Genomic DNA, 15,426 nt, shown 5'->3' with positions numbered 1-15,426 from the left:
GTTTACATCAACTGCCTGAGAAACCACTTAGCCACTGCCTGCTCTGGGAGATCCAGTCCATATTAAGTGACCTGACTCTAAGCGTTGTCTCCCAAGGCTTCCAGTCTCAGAGGTTCCAGATAATGGTTGGTTTCTATAAAGAACTAGGGTGAATAGGGACAATAGATTTCTCTACAGTTATTTATCACACTTTGTTTCCTCATCTTTAAAACACTTACGTCTATTCCCACAATCTTACCAAATATACCATATAGTCTGTTGGCTCCTTGTCCCGTGTCATGTGATCTCGAGTTTACCTGATCTGGGAGCCTGATGGAGAATAGCTCTGTTCCTCTGCTTCAAGGAGAAAGCGCAGTCGAGGAAGACTGGTGAAGGATGAGGCATGCTTCTTCTAATACCTGTTGTGCCTCGATTAAACCAACAAGAGCTGCCTTAGTGGACCCCCATTCTTATTTAACCCATAAAAATATACAATGACACACCTCATTTTATTGATAAGGAAACAGATTGAACAAAGGTAACTAATGTGATTGAGGTCATGCAACTAAACCAGAACTGAAATCCGAGTAAGTTTGTCTAAGACCATACAAACCACTGCAAATATTAGGTGACTAAGTCATAAAAATGAGGTATTAATGTTTGCTGGTTTGCTTTTTTTTTTAGATTTTTTAAAATTTAAATTTGACTAATTAACATACAAAGTATTATTAGTTTCAGAAGTAGGGTCAGTGATTCATCAGTCTTATACAATACTAATGCTCCTTACATCATGTGCCCTCCTTAGTGTCCGTCACCCAGTTACCCTATCCCCCCCCAGCAACCCTCACTTTGTTTCCTATGATTAAGAGTCTCTTATGGTTTGTCTTCCTCCCTGATTTTGTCTTGGTTTTTTTTCCCCCCTCTTTTCCTGTATGATCCTCTGTTTTGTTTCTTAAATTCCACATATGAGTGAGATCATATGATAACTGTCTTTCTCTGATTGACTTATTTTGCTTAGCATAATACCTTCTAGTTCCATTCACGTTGCTGCAAATGGCAAGATTTCATTTTTTGATGGCTTAGTATTCCACCTATATATATACACCACATCTTCTTTATCCATTCATCTGTCCATGGACATCTGGGCTCTTTCCATAGTTTGGTCATTGTGGACATTGCTGAAATAAACACTGAGGTGCAGGTGCCCCTTCAGATCACAACATTTGTATCTTTGATGTACGTACCCAGTAGTGTAATTGCTGGGTCAGAGGGTAGCTCTATTTTAAACTTTTTGATGAACCTCCTTCTAGAGCGGCTGCACTAGCTTGCATTCCCACCAACCATCTAAGAGGATTCCCCTTTCTCTGCATCCTTGCCAACATCTGTCTTTTCCTGTCTTCTTAATTTTAGCCATTCTGACTGGTGTGAGGTGGTATCTCAGGGTGGTTTTGATTTGTATTTCCCCAATGCCCAGTGATGTGGGGCATTTTTTCATGTGTCTGTTGGCCATTTATATGTCTTCTGTGGAGAAATGTCTATTCATGTCTTCTGCCCATTTCTTGGCTGGTTTCTTCATTTTTTGGGTGTTGGGTTTGAAAAGTTCTTTATCAGTTTTGGATACTAGCCCTTTATCTGATAAGACATTTGCAAATATCTTCTCCCATTCTGTCAGTTATCTTTTGGTTTTGTTGACTGTTTCCTTTCCTGCACAAAAGATTTTTATCTTGATGAAGTCCCAATAGGTCATTTTTGCCTTTGTTTCCCTTGCCTTTGGGGATGTGTCTAGTAAGAAGTTCCTGCAGCCAAGGTCACAGAGGTTACTGCCTGTGACCTCCTCTAGAATTTTGGTGGATTCTTGTCTCACATTTAGGTCTTTCTGGGTTTATCAGTTCATGTTTTGTGAACCAATCAGTCACAAGATTAGAGGATGTTTGTTAACAAAGTATCAGAATTAAAATTGGAATTTTTCTCTTTTTCCAGAGAGAATGCAGCCAGTTAGAGAATACTAACAAATGTTCAGGAGTTTAGATTCTGGAACTAAACTCAATCCAGGCATGAGAGCCTAAGAATGCCCAAATTATCTTATTTACTTGATTTTGCTGAGAATTATCTAATTTTTTAAACATATGTGTATGATGTTATTTTTAGAAATATTAAATACACTCCCTCATCAAATGTTATAATGATTTAATCTTAAGGGGCTCAAGAAAATGTTAATGTGACACCCAATGAGGAAAAACAGCAGATGGATCTGTGATACAACCCCATAGTGTTGGATGCCTTATGCTGTATGTTTTGTCTAATGGATCTTTCTAAGCCAAATTTAAGTCTACCAGCTTCATTCTAAATGCAATATCAAAGTTTTCTGGTTTGAATTGTTTCTGACAAGCTAATTTATGATATCTTCTAAAGTGGAATTTAAAGTAAAAGTGTGAGTTATATAATGTATAAATAAGCAAAGCGAAAGCAGTATAATAAAGAAAGCAGTCCCCTTTGATTTAATCTACATGATGGCAATTTTATAAGGCAGGCATGTTGAATTTTCTAACAGGAATGAAAATGTATGAACAATACTTCCTTCAAGTAGTGAGTTCTTGGTTCCCTTAGGTGATTCATTTCTATTCAGTAAAATAGATGTCTTCAGGTTCTGAGTAATCAGTTTATCTCTAGAGAGAACACAAAGCATACTGGGGCATTATTTTTCAGTAGTATAGAGTTATCATTAATAATCCAAAGAATAATGGACATTTTATTCAAAGGATTTCTGGGAACTTCTATCATTCAATATGATAGCTTTCCTCGAGGCATTCCCTGATCAAAATCACTTACTTTTATTAGAGAGTTAAGATAAAATTCATAATTCAAATAACATGTGCAAACAGAATGCTGTCTCATTTCAGGTTTATCTTAAATGATACTGAAAAAAAATCTCACTATGAGGCAGACTTTTTCCTAGAATTGTTAAAGTACTGCTGTATAAATCCTTAAACTTGTCTTTTCTTAAAATACTTAAAATAATGATTAGTTAAATGAATAGTTTTTAAAAATACCATCTTCCAAATCACTAACCTTTGAAAAGGCAAAGATACCAATGTAAACATAATATTTCAAATGCTTTTGTATTTCCTATAGCAAATTGATGGAACAAGCAAATATGCCAAAAATAAACAACACTTCAGAGGAGTTTTCAAATTTGCACATGTATTTGAAAATTAATGGACATGAGCACTAAAACTATTGCCCTGAAAGACTATGGGCATTTCTGAAAGGACAGGAAATACCAGGTTATAGCCACCTGTGTGTGTTTGTCTCTTCTTTTCCTCCTCCTCTTGCTTCTTTTCCCCTTCCCCTTCCCATCCCATTCCTTCTCCTTTTCCTTTTTCTTTTTCTTGTTTTTGGAGGTTTGGAGGGGTACCTTTAAAATTCCCTCTTCAAAGTTTTTAATGAAGTAAATTCTTTTTACTCCTAAATGTTAAGAAAAATGGGTGTATTATTTCACTGTATTTCCTAATTAACCATTGTAAGATATGGATGGTTAGCATGAAATAATAGAAACTATATATATATATATATACACTCCCAGTTCCTGGCATGGGTTTTCTAAACCCTTGTAAATTCTTAAGTTGATAAGAGCACTTGGCACATCTTTTGTTCTAATGAGGGGACTCTTGGGGAGTTCCTGGATGACACCTAGATGAGGACTGGTCACCAGAAAGACCAAGCTGTGATTAGAAGCTTGGAATTTTTAGCCCACCTTTCATCCCCAGAGAAGGGAGAGGGGCTAGAGATGGAGTTAGTAATTGATCATGTCAACATAAGGAAACCTCCATAAAATCTCAATAGTATAGAGTTTGGAGAGCTTTCAGGTAGGGAACATGTCAACACCAGGAGGGACAGAAGCTCCTGCACCAGGAATGTTCTCAGACCTTACTCTGTGTATCCTTTCATATGGCTGTTCATTTGTGTCTTTTATCATATCCTTCAAAAAAACTGGTAAACATAAGTAAGTGTTTCCCTGAGTTCTATGAACCACTCCAGCAAATTAATTGAATCCTAGGAGGGAGTCTTTGGAACCTCTGATCTAAAGCAGGTTAATCAGAAGTACAAGTGATAAGCTGGGCTTGTGACTGGCATCTGGAGTATGTGTGTGGGGGGGGGGGTGGAGGACAGTGTCTTGGGACTGAGCCTTTATCTTCAGGATCTAACACTATCTCCAGGTAGATAGTGTCATAATTGAGTTAAATTATAACCCAGTCAGTGTTGCAGAGAATTGCTTGCTGTTGGGGAAAACTTCCACACATGTGGTGACCAGAAGTATCAGAAGTGAAATGTTCTGTGAGTAGTAAAGGAGACGCACAGGAGAGAAACACAGTGGAGAAGAACTGGGTTTTTCCTTGCATAGGGAGGAAAATGTGGGTTTTTTAATTTACAGTCAGCTTTAAAGGAATTAGGATATAATAGGAAACAATTCACACCATAATCATGCTATACAGCATTTAATTTATATTTTATTTTCCGAAGGGATTCAGGATCAAACAGTCCCCTAGGGTCATTATAATAAATATTGATTGTGTGTGTTTCATACTTTAGAAAAAATTCTCACTCTCTGTACTTCGTAGTGGTCTAGATTCTAGATGTGTGTGATTTTAATATGTAAATATGTCTTTCTGTGAGTTTTGAAGATTTCCCTTTAATATGTGTATACCTTTTTTTTTTCTCTTTATCACAGGTTTAGTCTTGGGTTGTAAACCTGTCCTGTGTTTTACTGAGCTATAAAAATCCTTGCACACTGATCATAGAATGACAAAACCATCAGTGGATTTATCAGATTGACTAATCTATAACCTTATCGTTTATTGGGCAATAAAGCAGCATTGGGGTATGTTGCACCTTATTTTGGAAAATTTTGGCCTGGTCGTGTTAAAGGTCTAGAATAGTGCTTTCTTTTTTTTTAATTTATTTTTTATTTATTTTTTATTTTTTTTAAAAGATTTTATTTATTTATTTGACAGAGATAGAGACAGCCAGCGAGAGAGGGAACACAAGCAGGGGGAGTGGGAGAGGAAGAAGCAGGCTCATAGTGGAGGAGCCTGATGTGGGGCTCGATCCCAGAACACCGGGATCACGCCCTGAGCCGAAGGCAGACGCTTAACCACTGTGCCACCCAGGCGCCCCTAGAATAGTGCTTTCTATTTGAGGATTCCTTCTGACAACTAGCTAGGAATTCAATGAAATATATCTAACTCAACATGTATGGATCCATCTTGTACACATACACCTCAGAGTATTCACAATTCGAGGCTCTGGGGATGTCGGTAATCTGATACAGGTTGCGATTTAGTTGTGTCTCTTCTATTTGAAAGAATGGTTTCCGTTTTCACACAACCCCTCACGACAATATGGCAGAGCAGTTTCATCCACGTTTGAGAAAACAGACAGTTTGTAGATTTGTAGGTTATCTAGACAGACTATGTTAAATAGTAACAGTATATTTTGAATGAAGTGAATTCTAATAAAGTCACAGTATCAGCGGAGCTCCTGAACTACATAAACCTAATGTGGAGAACACAGCTGCCAGAAAAATCATCCTCATCCTGATTACCCATGCTAAATGAAACAGAAGGTGCTTATTAGATAAATGCTGTTTTGATTAAATTTCTATTTTCTCATTGAAAGCATTTATAAAGCCTGTCTCTTTGAGGGTTTTAATTTTTGTTCTTGGTTTGGGATGGAAATTTTCAAGCACTAACACTTGCAGACACTAAAAGCTCATCTGAAATATCCAACAGGAATACTTGAAATTGCAGCACACTGAGTTTTAAACTCCATGGAAAAATTTTTTAAAATCAGAATTTGCATATAATAGCTCATTTGCTTTCAGGAAAATAATATATGCTCTCTCTGATGATTGTGGCAATGCAGATGAAATGTAACTATGTGTAAATCTAAAATTAGAAAAGCTGCAGTTAAAATAAATTTCCAAAAACAGAAATTAAGGTTCTTTTTTTTTTTTTTAAGATTTTATTTATTTATTTGACAGACAGAGACAGCCAGCGAGAGAGGGAACACAAGCAGGGGGAGTGGGAGAGGAAGAAGCAGGCTCTCAGCAGAGGAGCCTGATGTAGGGCTCGATCCCAGAACTCTGGAATCACGCCCTGAGCCGAAGGCAGACGCTTAACCACTGTGCCACACAGGCGCCCCAGAAATTAAGGTTCTTATGTTTCATCTATAGAAAACTCTTCTATACTTGTTCTTTGAAGCAGCAGATTAGAAAAGTATGGATGGGAAATGTTAATATTTCCTTCTGTAACTGACATGGAATAGAGATTTTTGGCCCAATTCTTTTTGAAACTCTGGTAATCAATCTGAAAACACGTTGGAAATGATTTAGACATACATAAGAGTCTTGTGAAACAAGTAATAAAAGTAAACAATAATGAACTGAGGAGTTATGTTTTTACCATCTAGATTTAAAAAATAGATCATTAGCCTCGAAGTATCATTGGTATCTCCAAAGTGCCTCTTCCTGATCTCCTTGACCCCTTCTTTCTCAGAGAATACATTACCCTGAAAACTGTGCCATTCCTTGACTTCTTTACCATTTTCCTATCTATCTGTTGATCTGTGCATCTATCCATCTATCCATCCATTCATCTATCCATCTAGATCTCTACTTCTTTTGCCAAGGTAATAAAGATATTACTTAAATATTTTAACAAAATATAAAAGTTTTGCCATTTATATTTAAGTCCTTAAACTTTCTTGATTTTTGTGCATGACATGAATGGGGGGATTCAGTTATTTTTCTCTGATTCCGATTTCCAACTTATTGAATATCACTCTTTTTGCTTGATCTCTATGCTGCTTCTACCATCTAAGCAAATTCCCCTTTGTGTATGAGTCTGTCTTAGTGTTTGCTATTCTATCACACTTATCTGTTTGCTTATTATTGAGGCCAATACCACACCATAATTATAGTTTATAATTAGTTTTTGATATGCTAAGTCCTGTTACCTTAGGATTCTTTTTCAGAAATATCTTGCCTCTTCCATAAAAAATTAGAATCAGCTTCTCAAGTTCCATGGAACAATATATTGGGATTTTTTAAAATTGAAATTACATTTACTTATTCTGTTTTTAAAGTGATAGTATCTTCTATTTCATGAATATCTATGCTTCTCCATGTATTCCTTTTCCTTTCTCTTTTCTTTTTTTTTTTTTTTTGATGTCTTTCGGTTTTATGTATTTCTACATGAAGGAGAACTTTGTTTTTATTGTTATTGTTAAATTGCTATGTCGCTTATATTTTTTTCACTTCTAATCTTTCAACGTTTTGTTGCTGGGGTATGAAATACAAGCCATCTTTCCACTTGATTTTATATCTAGAAAATTTGTTAACTTCTCACCAGTTCTAATAATTTGTAGATTGTTTTGTAGGTGTAAACAATAGTGACAATTTGGTTTTCCCTTTCTAATCCTTACACTTTTTCTTTTTCCTCTTTTATTGTGCTGGCTGGGAACTCCAGTACAATGTTGGTAAGAGGCTGGTAGAGGGCAAATATGCTTTGTTTCTTTTTTTTTCTTTTTCTTTTTTTTTTTTTAAAGATTTTATTTATTTATTTGACAGACAGAGACAGCCAGCGAGAAAGGGAACACAAGCAGGGGGAGTGGGAGAGGAAGAAGCAGGCTCCTAGCAGAGGAGCCTGATGTGGGGCTTGATCCCAGAACGCTGGGATCACGCCCTGAGCCGAAGGCAGATGCTTAATGACTGTGCCACTCAGGTGCCCCTGTTTCTTTTTTTAAAGAATACTTTAAAATTTTTATTCTTTTTGTATGCTATTTTCTGCATTTTGGGGGTGGATAACTCAAGACACAGGCTTTCTATTTCTAGTTTGCTTAGGGTTTTTAAAAATCAGCAATAGATGTTAAATTTTATAAAAAAAATAATCTATTGAGATACAGTAATAAATTTTCTAATTTGGAGTCACTGTGCATCACTTGAGTAAACTTGGCTTTGTCAAGATACATTACAGTTTTTATACATTGTTAACTTTAGTTTGCTAATAGTTTTGTGAATGCATTTTCTATCTAAGTTTATGGTTGAGATTGGCCTGTAACTCCGTCCTTGTCTCATTGTGAAATCAAAGTCACATTACTGCTACTGCTGCTGGTGTATATGCAATCGCAGCTAGAGCTCTATTTTCCAAGGAGCACTTCTGAGCACTTCACATGTGACGACTCATTGAGTCCTCACAACAGCCATGTGACATAAACACTGTTAGTGTCTCCATTTTATTATGGGGGAAAGCAGAGCATAGAGAGACTAGTAAGTGACAAAGCTGGGATCCGAATCAGTCATTCTGTTTTCATAGTTGTGCCCTTAACCACTATGGTGTATTAATTTCACAAAATGATATGGCAAATGTGCAGAAAAAAGTTAAGATAGCAAGTCTGAGACTGCTGTCTTTGGAAAGGCCTGCACGCAAGGTTAGCTCTTGGTTGGCATCTGGGAACTTGAATGGTGAACTGTTCTCTGCACTGATATAAAACATTCCCTACTCAGAGGGGAGGGGGTGGGGGAATGGGATAGACCGGTGATGGGTAGTAAGGAGGGCACGTATTGCATGGTGCACTGGGTGTTATATGCAATTAATGAATCATCGAACTTTACGTCGGAAACCGGGGATGTACTGTATGGTGACTAACATAATATAATAAAAAAACATTAAAAAAACAAAAAACAAAAACAAAAACAAAAACATTCCCTAAATGGTAAGAGCTGCTCACTGTACCTAATACAGCTTGTTCTGAGCACCTACTTTCCTTTTGGGAGCCTGGGATTTTGGTATGTGCCAGGCAGATGGTGCCTGTATCACAAGCCTCCAATAAAATTTGGACGTTGAGCCTCTAATGAGCTTCCCTAATGGACACAATTCACATGTTTTGTCACAACTTTCAGTTGCTGAAAGAATTAAGCACACCTGTGTGATTTCGTGGGAAACAACTCTTGGAAGCTTTTACCTGGTTCCCCTAGATGACACTCTATGCAACTTTTCCTTTTGATGATTTTGTTTTGTATCCATTTCCTATAATAAATCATAGCAGCCGTAAGTATAATTCCATCCTGAGTCCTGTGAGTCCTCCTAGTAAATAATCAAACCTGGGCATAATCATGGGGACCCCTGACATAGGGAATGTCCCTCTTTTTTAATTACACAAAATCGTTGGTGTAAGATTGGAATGACATGTTATTGAGTGATTGTCTATCAAACCATTTGGTACAACCTTCAGAATTATGTATTATGTCCTTTATTTTGCAGGTAGAAAAACTGAGGCTCAGGAAATGAAATAACTTGCCCGAAGTCATATAATTAATAATAATCAGATGTAAGATTTGAGCTCTGTTCTATTTGATTCCCAAACCCATAATCTTCACCAATGTAAGTGTTCTTTTATACCGTTAAGTTTCTTATTCTAATTTTACGCAGCTTCCACAATCTTAAAAACATAACTTGAAATTTAAATTTAGGGTGAACTTTTTCTCAACAGTTAGCATGAAGTAATTAAACTTTAATATACCTGAATTTTGCAGCCAGGGAGAAAGTTAATGCTTATATACAGAACGTGTCACAGTATCCTCAGTGCTAGCCAATGGGGACCTCTGTTTTCTAAAATAGCCCCCAATTAAGAAGTTAATCTTCCAAGCAATTGGGGTTAAAATATCTGTTTTGGAACACAGAGGAATATTTCCCTCTCAATAGTCCAGGACACAAGAATAGTTCACAACATTAATTCTAAGTTGCAGTCTCAGAAGGGCTATGCAAACAGAGTGAGGCTATTCCTCAGGTAATAAGTCTAATTATTCAACATCTCCACAGTCCATTTAAGCTAATATTTGTGGAGTACATACTATGAGCCAACCTGTGCTGTGTACAAAGAGAGGGGTACAAAGATGAATTACAGTCTGTGTACTTTAGGATATTATAGCTTAGAGGAGAAGACAGAGATGTAAACATGTTAAATGCAATATGGAAAGTTTATTGATAGAAATATGCATAGAGATCTTTAGCAGCAGAAAGAAGTGGAAAAAAGGAGTTTCCAGAGAAGATAACTTCAAGGGCGAGGAGTTATTAGTAGGTAAAAAGGTATGGGGAAGCATATTCCAGGCAGAAGAAAACTTATGAACAAGGGCTCATGATGTGGTATAATTAGAGCATAAACAGAAACTAGGTCATGGCAAAGGAATTTACAACAATAGGGAAGACTGGGTTAGGAAGGGAAATGCATATAATGATTTTCATTGTCTAGATGGTAAAAGCTAATGAAGGCTTTAAGGAGGGAAATAATATAATTTTGAATAGATCATATTCAAAGAGGTATAGCAAATGGATTTGAGATGGGCAAGATTAAGAGGAGGGGATTGTATAGTACTGCATTCACATATACACCACTGCAGTCACACTCCCACTGACATAAACTGAAACCCTCACTAATGCGTCCTGGTGCAGTGACTGGAGAAAAGAGGCAAATTTCACAAATAGCAAGGAAGTAATATTAGTAAGGTTTAGCATTGATGGCTAACGGGAGGGAAGAAGCTGAATCTCAGATGACTCTCAAGTTTCTGACTGGGGTACCGAATGAGAGGCTAGGAATTGTGAAAGGAAACACTATATGAGATATTACGTCTATAGTAGAGGAAGTTAAATTTAGGTTTACTCATGTGGCATAGAGGTGCTCATTAACCATCAAGAGAAGTTAACTCAGATGCATTCGAATAAATGAATCTGAAACACAGGGCAAAGATATATTTTTTGGGTGGTAGTTAAAACCATGATAGTGGATGAGGTTACAAATGAAGAACATGAAGAGTTAGGAGAGAATTGTGCCGAGGTCAGAACCATAGAAGCATCGGCTTTTTTTCCCTTCAAATTTTTATTTAAATTCAAGTTAATTAACATACAGTGCAATATTGGCTTCAGGAGTAGAATTCAGTGATTCATCACTTACATACAACACTACGAGAAGCATCAACCTTTTATTTTTTTATTTTATTTTTTTTAAAGATTTTATTTATTTATTTGACAGAGATAGAGACAGCCAGTGAGAGAAGGAACACAATCAGGGGGAGTGGGAGAGGAAGAAGCAGGCTCCCAGCGGAGAAACCCGATGTGGGGCTCGATCCCAGAACACTGGGATCATGCCCTGAGCCGAAGGCAGACGCTTAACAACTGCGCTACCCAGGTGCCCCAAGCATCAACCTTTTAAACCTTCAATTCTAAAGGATGACTTAAGAAAGAACCCATCATAGATTAATTTTTTAAAAAATATGCTTATTTTCTACAAATTTCCATGTATGAATTTTTAATTATTTTGTATTTTGGGGTCACTGATAGGGCCCTAATTATTATTATAATTGATTGTATTAAAATTAGAATATACAAAAGAATATTTCTAATATTTATGTGGGGTATCAATAATAATAATGATATGAATTCTCATATTCTCACCTATTCTCACCTATTTTAATAAATGAAACTTTACCATTTCCTTTGAGACCTATGTGCCCACCCTAATTCCTTTTCCTAACCTCTCTTATGCCCCCGGTAACCAATATGATGAATTTTATGTTTATTTCCTTGATTTCCCCAGTTTCATTATCTATGAATGTATATATTATTTTAAATTGTTTTTGAATTTTATTTAATGAAATTGTATTCTATTTCTGAGTCTTGTTTTCTTCCCCCCAACATTACCTTTTTGAGATTCACAGGTGTTCTCTACAGCAGTCCATTATATCAACAAACCACATTGTATATATACATTTTAACACAAATGTATATTATATGCTTTCTCAGAGCATATCACCAGATAGAGAACTATGGAGTAGTAAGTGATGCTCATATTCAATTTTAAAAAGTGCTTGTACAGGGGCGCCTGGGTGGCACAGCGGTTAAGCGTCTGCCTTCGGCTCAGGGTGTGATCCCGGCGTTATGGGATTGAGCCCCACGTCAGGCTCCTCCGCTATGAGCCTGCTTCTTCCTCTCCCACTCCCCCTGCTTGTGTTCCCTCTCTCACTGGCTGTCTCTATCTCTGTCTAATAAATAAATAAAATCTTAAAAAAATAAAATAAAAAGTTCTTGTACCAATTTATACCCCTACCAGAAATGTTTAAGAAGTGTTTTTTTAAATTTTTCTTTTGTTTTTACTTTTTTTATTGTACATGTTCTCCAAATATTCTCCAGATAGTGTCAGAATTTGAAACTTTGGTCAGTCCAGCAGATACAAAATGGTATCTAACTGGGGTTTAATTTATAATTCCTATTAATAATCAGTATTTTTCATACATTTATTAGCCCAGTTTTAAATTTTTTGTATTCCTCTTACTGATTCATAGGAACCATACACACACACAAACACATATATACATTATATATAGTGTGTGTGTGTATATATATATATATATATATATATACACATACACAGATTTACACATCATATGTAACAATATGACCATATATAACCGTATAATCCTTCCCTACAGTGAAATAGATGTTTCCCCAATGAAGAAAGTAATTGGATCCCAAGTTGACACCAATATTATTTTCTATAAATTTTATAGTTCATTTTCCTATTTAAATCTTTATCTGGAATTAATTTTTTAATAATTAAAAATCTTTTTAAAAATAATTTTTAACTGCTAAGATGTGCCCAGATAAAGCCAAAATGGCCCACTATTTGTACCACACAGCTATGCTTAATTTCTAAGATAAGGACTTTGGATTTAATATTTAGGCAGTGGGTATCTTACTAATGATATTTGAAAAAAGAAAAGATGTGATTAAAAGTTGCACCTGAGAAATTGATCTATGATAGTCTTTATAAGAGATTGGAAGGGATAGGAAGCAATATTGGTTAATCCGAGGAATAGGTGATGAGCTGACACACGCAGTCAGAATCCCATGAATCAGTTCTCACTCAGTATCGAACTTTACTAAATGTGGGAATTCAAGCAATCCAAAGACTCGGAGGAAGAGATCTGGAATGTCAAGGGCGGCTTTTCAAGTCCTTTCTGTTCTGGAATAGAGATCTCTATGTGAGGTCCACATGATAACTTTACACAGTAGGATCATTTAATTATAAAATATTTCCATCTTATACTCTGGAGCGTTGTGTAGCCTACCTGACATTTTCCAGGGAGCAATGCCTCATAGATACAGTGTTCTATTTACTATAGACAATTCTTTGCCAGGGACATCCTGCTAATGGCATTTCAGAGATAAAGCTTCTTCTTTCTAGCAAATATCATCAGCCTATTCATTCAGAGGTCCAGTCATCAGGGAGATCAGACAGGGGACTCTGGTTTTTTTCCATTCCAACTCTCTGGGTCATTTCCCCCAGGAAAACAATGTAATTAGATCAGCAGTTAGCTGTGTTAGCTTCTTTCTCTCAAGTAGTGAAGTTTGGAATAGAAAGGAGAGAAGAATTTAAAAGCTAAAAGAATGAATTAACATTACTGTAAACAAAAGGGAAACAGAGACGTCCAGGGTTTCCTTCTAGAATTAGAGCTGGAGAAAATAACGTCTCTGACAAAAATACGAAAACTTAGGAGAGAACTGATCTTGAAACAAACACATGTTATATTTTAAGCAGTTTGAGTTTAAAGGGATGGGGGATGTGAAAGCAAAAACATTCAGTAAAACAATAGAGAAGAAAGTCCAGGGCTAGAGCTATAGATTGAATAAAATGAAAATTCAAGTCTCATAGATGAATTAGTTCTTTCAGTAACTTGATGAAGCACACAGGGCTCTAGAGATCAAAGGATGAAATCTGTGATAATTATATTTTTATTTTTATCACCAACTTTCACTCCATATATTGAATTGTCTCATAGAGTTTAGAAAAACAGATTTGTAGAGTATCAAAAATTCAGAGATTCAAAAAATGTATAAAAAAAGAAAGAAGTATTCAAAAGCAAAGGATTAATGAAGGGAGGACTTGGAAGGGATAGCTGAAGAGTTCCATTTGGAAGAAATTTTGATACTCAAATGAACATATATCCTTGTATATAGTAGGTTGAACTGTGAACACCTTCCCAAAAGATATCTTCATGTCCTAATCTCTGGAACACGTGAATATGACTTTATATGGTAAAAGACTGAATATTACTTTATAAGACAAAAGATATAATTAACTTGAGCATCTTGAGAGAAGTTTATCCATCTGGGTGGGCACTTAAACTAATAATAAGTGTCCTTATAAGGGTAAGGCAGAGGGAGATTTGACACGCAGGATAGAAGTCAATGTGACCACAGAGGCAGAAACGAAGAGTTTAGAGTGATGTGGCCACAAGTCAAGGAATGCTGGCAACTGTAACTTGAAGAGGCGAAGAATGAGTTCTTCCCTGAGCCTCCAGAGGGAGTGCGGCTCTGCTGACATCTTAGCTTCAGAATTCTGGCTTCTAGAACTGTGAAAATAAATCTATGTTATTTTAAGCCATTCAGTTTCTGGTAATTTGTTACAGCAGCCTCAGGAAACAAATATACTGTATATATAAAAATGTCTTCTTTAAGTGGAAACAGATATTTAATGTAAAAGTGGATATAACAAATATGCCATTTTGGCCAGTGTCTAAGAATTATCTCCTTTTTTCATAGGGCTGGGTTCACTTCCCCATTGTAGGTCTATCTCAAGTAAGGGTTTTGCACAGAGAATTTGGACTTTTATAACATTGAAAAGAGGGCAAAGAATTCTGTAGTTCTTAGGGGAATGAGCTATCAATATGAATGTTCTGAATTTTTCTATGTTCCCTAAAGGAATGAAGAATTTTCAGAGAGCAAAATTATATTTGAAAAAGAGGATTTTCTAATCTCTCTGTCCAGAGCCAGTGGGCAAGCATGAAGCTGAGCTATGTCAGGGTGATTTCATTAGCAGGTGCCCTGAGTCAAACAGAGATGATCAAGAATGAACAGAGGGCACAGTCTCTCTGAGCAGTCTCAGCTTTATAATGAGCGGTGACAAGGGGTGGAAAAGGAGAATGCTATAGCCCGTGGCAATATTTATCTTTCCCTCTTGGAAACAGAGAGGACAAGTTATCACGCTACATATTGCTCTCAGGTTTAACCACTTCAAATCATTTGCTTGATTTCATTATCTTTATTGAATGAGATAATATTTTACTACTTCTGGACTGTTATTCCACTGAGCTTCCCAAACCTAAGAGTAAAAATGTCTGTAATTTCATAGGAAAGACAATTGGTTATTTTGTTCAACTCAGTAAAATGATCAATTTGGTAGCCCTTGTAGACCCTGCTGGGAGCACCAAGAGGCAGAATAGTTTCCCTTACAGTATGATAGTATTTTCATTATCGGCCGGATAAACACACTGGAAGTTTTCCCTTGCTACAGAGAAATTATAATGGCCCATGTGTTAAAGTGTACTCATTTGCT

The sequence above is a fragment of the Ursus maritimus genome, unplaced genomic scaffold, assembly GCF_017311325.1.
Source record: "Ursus maritimus isolate PB19 unplaced genomic scaffold, ASM1731132v1 scaffold_29, whole genome shotgun sequence".
Classification (NCBI taxonomy): Eukaryota; Metazoa; Chordata; class Mammalia; order Carnivora; family Ursidae; genus Ursus; species Ursus maritimus.
This window is presented reverse-complemented; position numbering follows the sequence as displayed.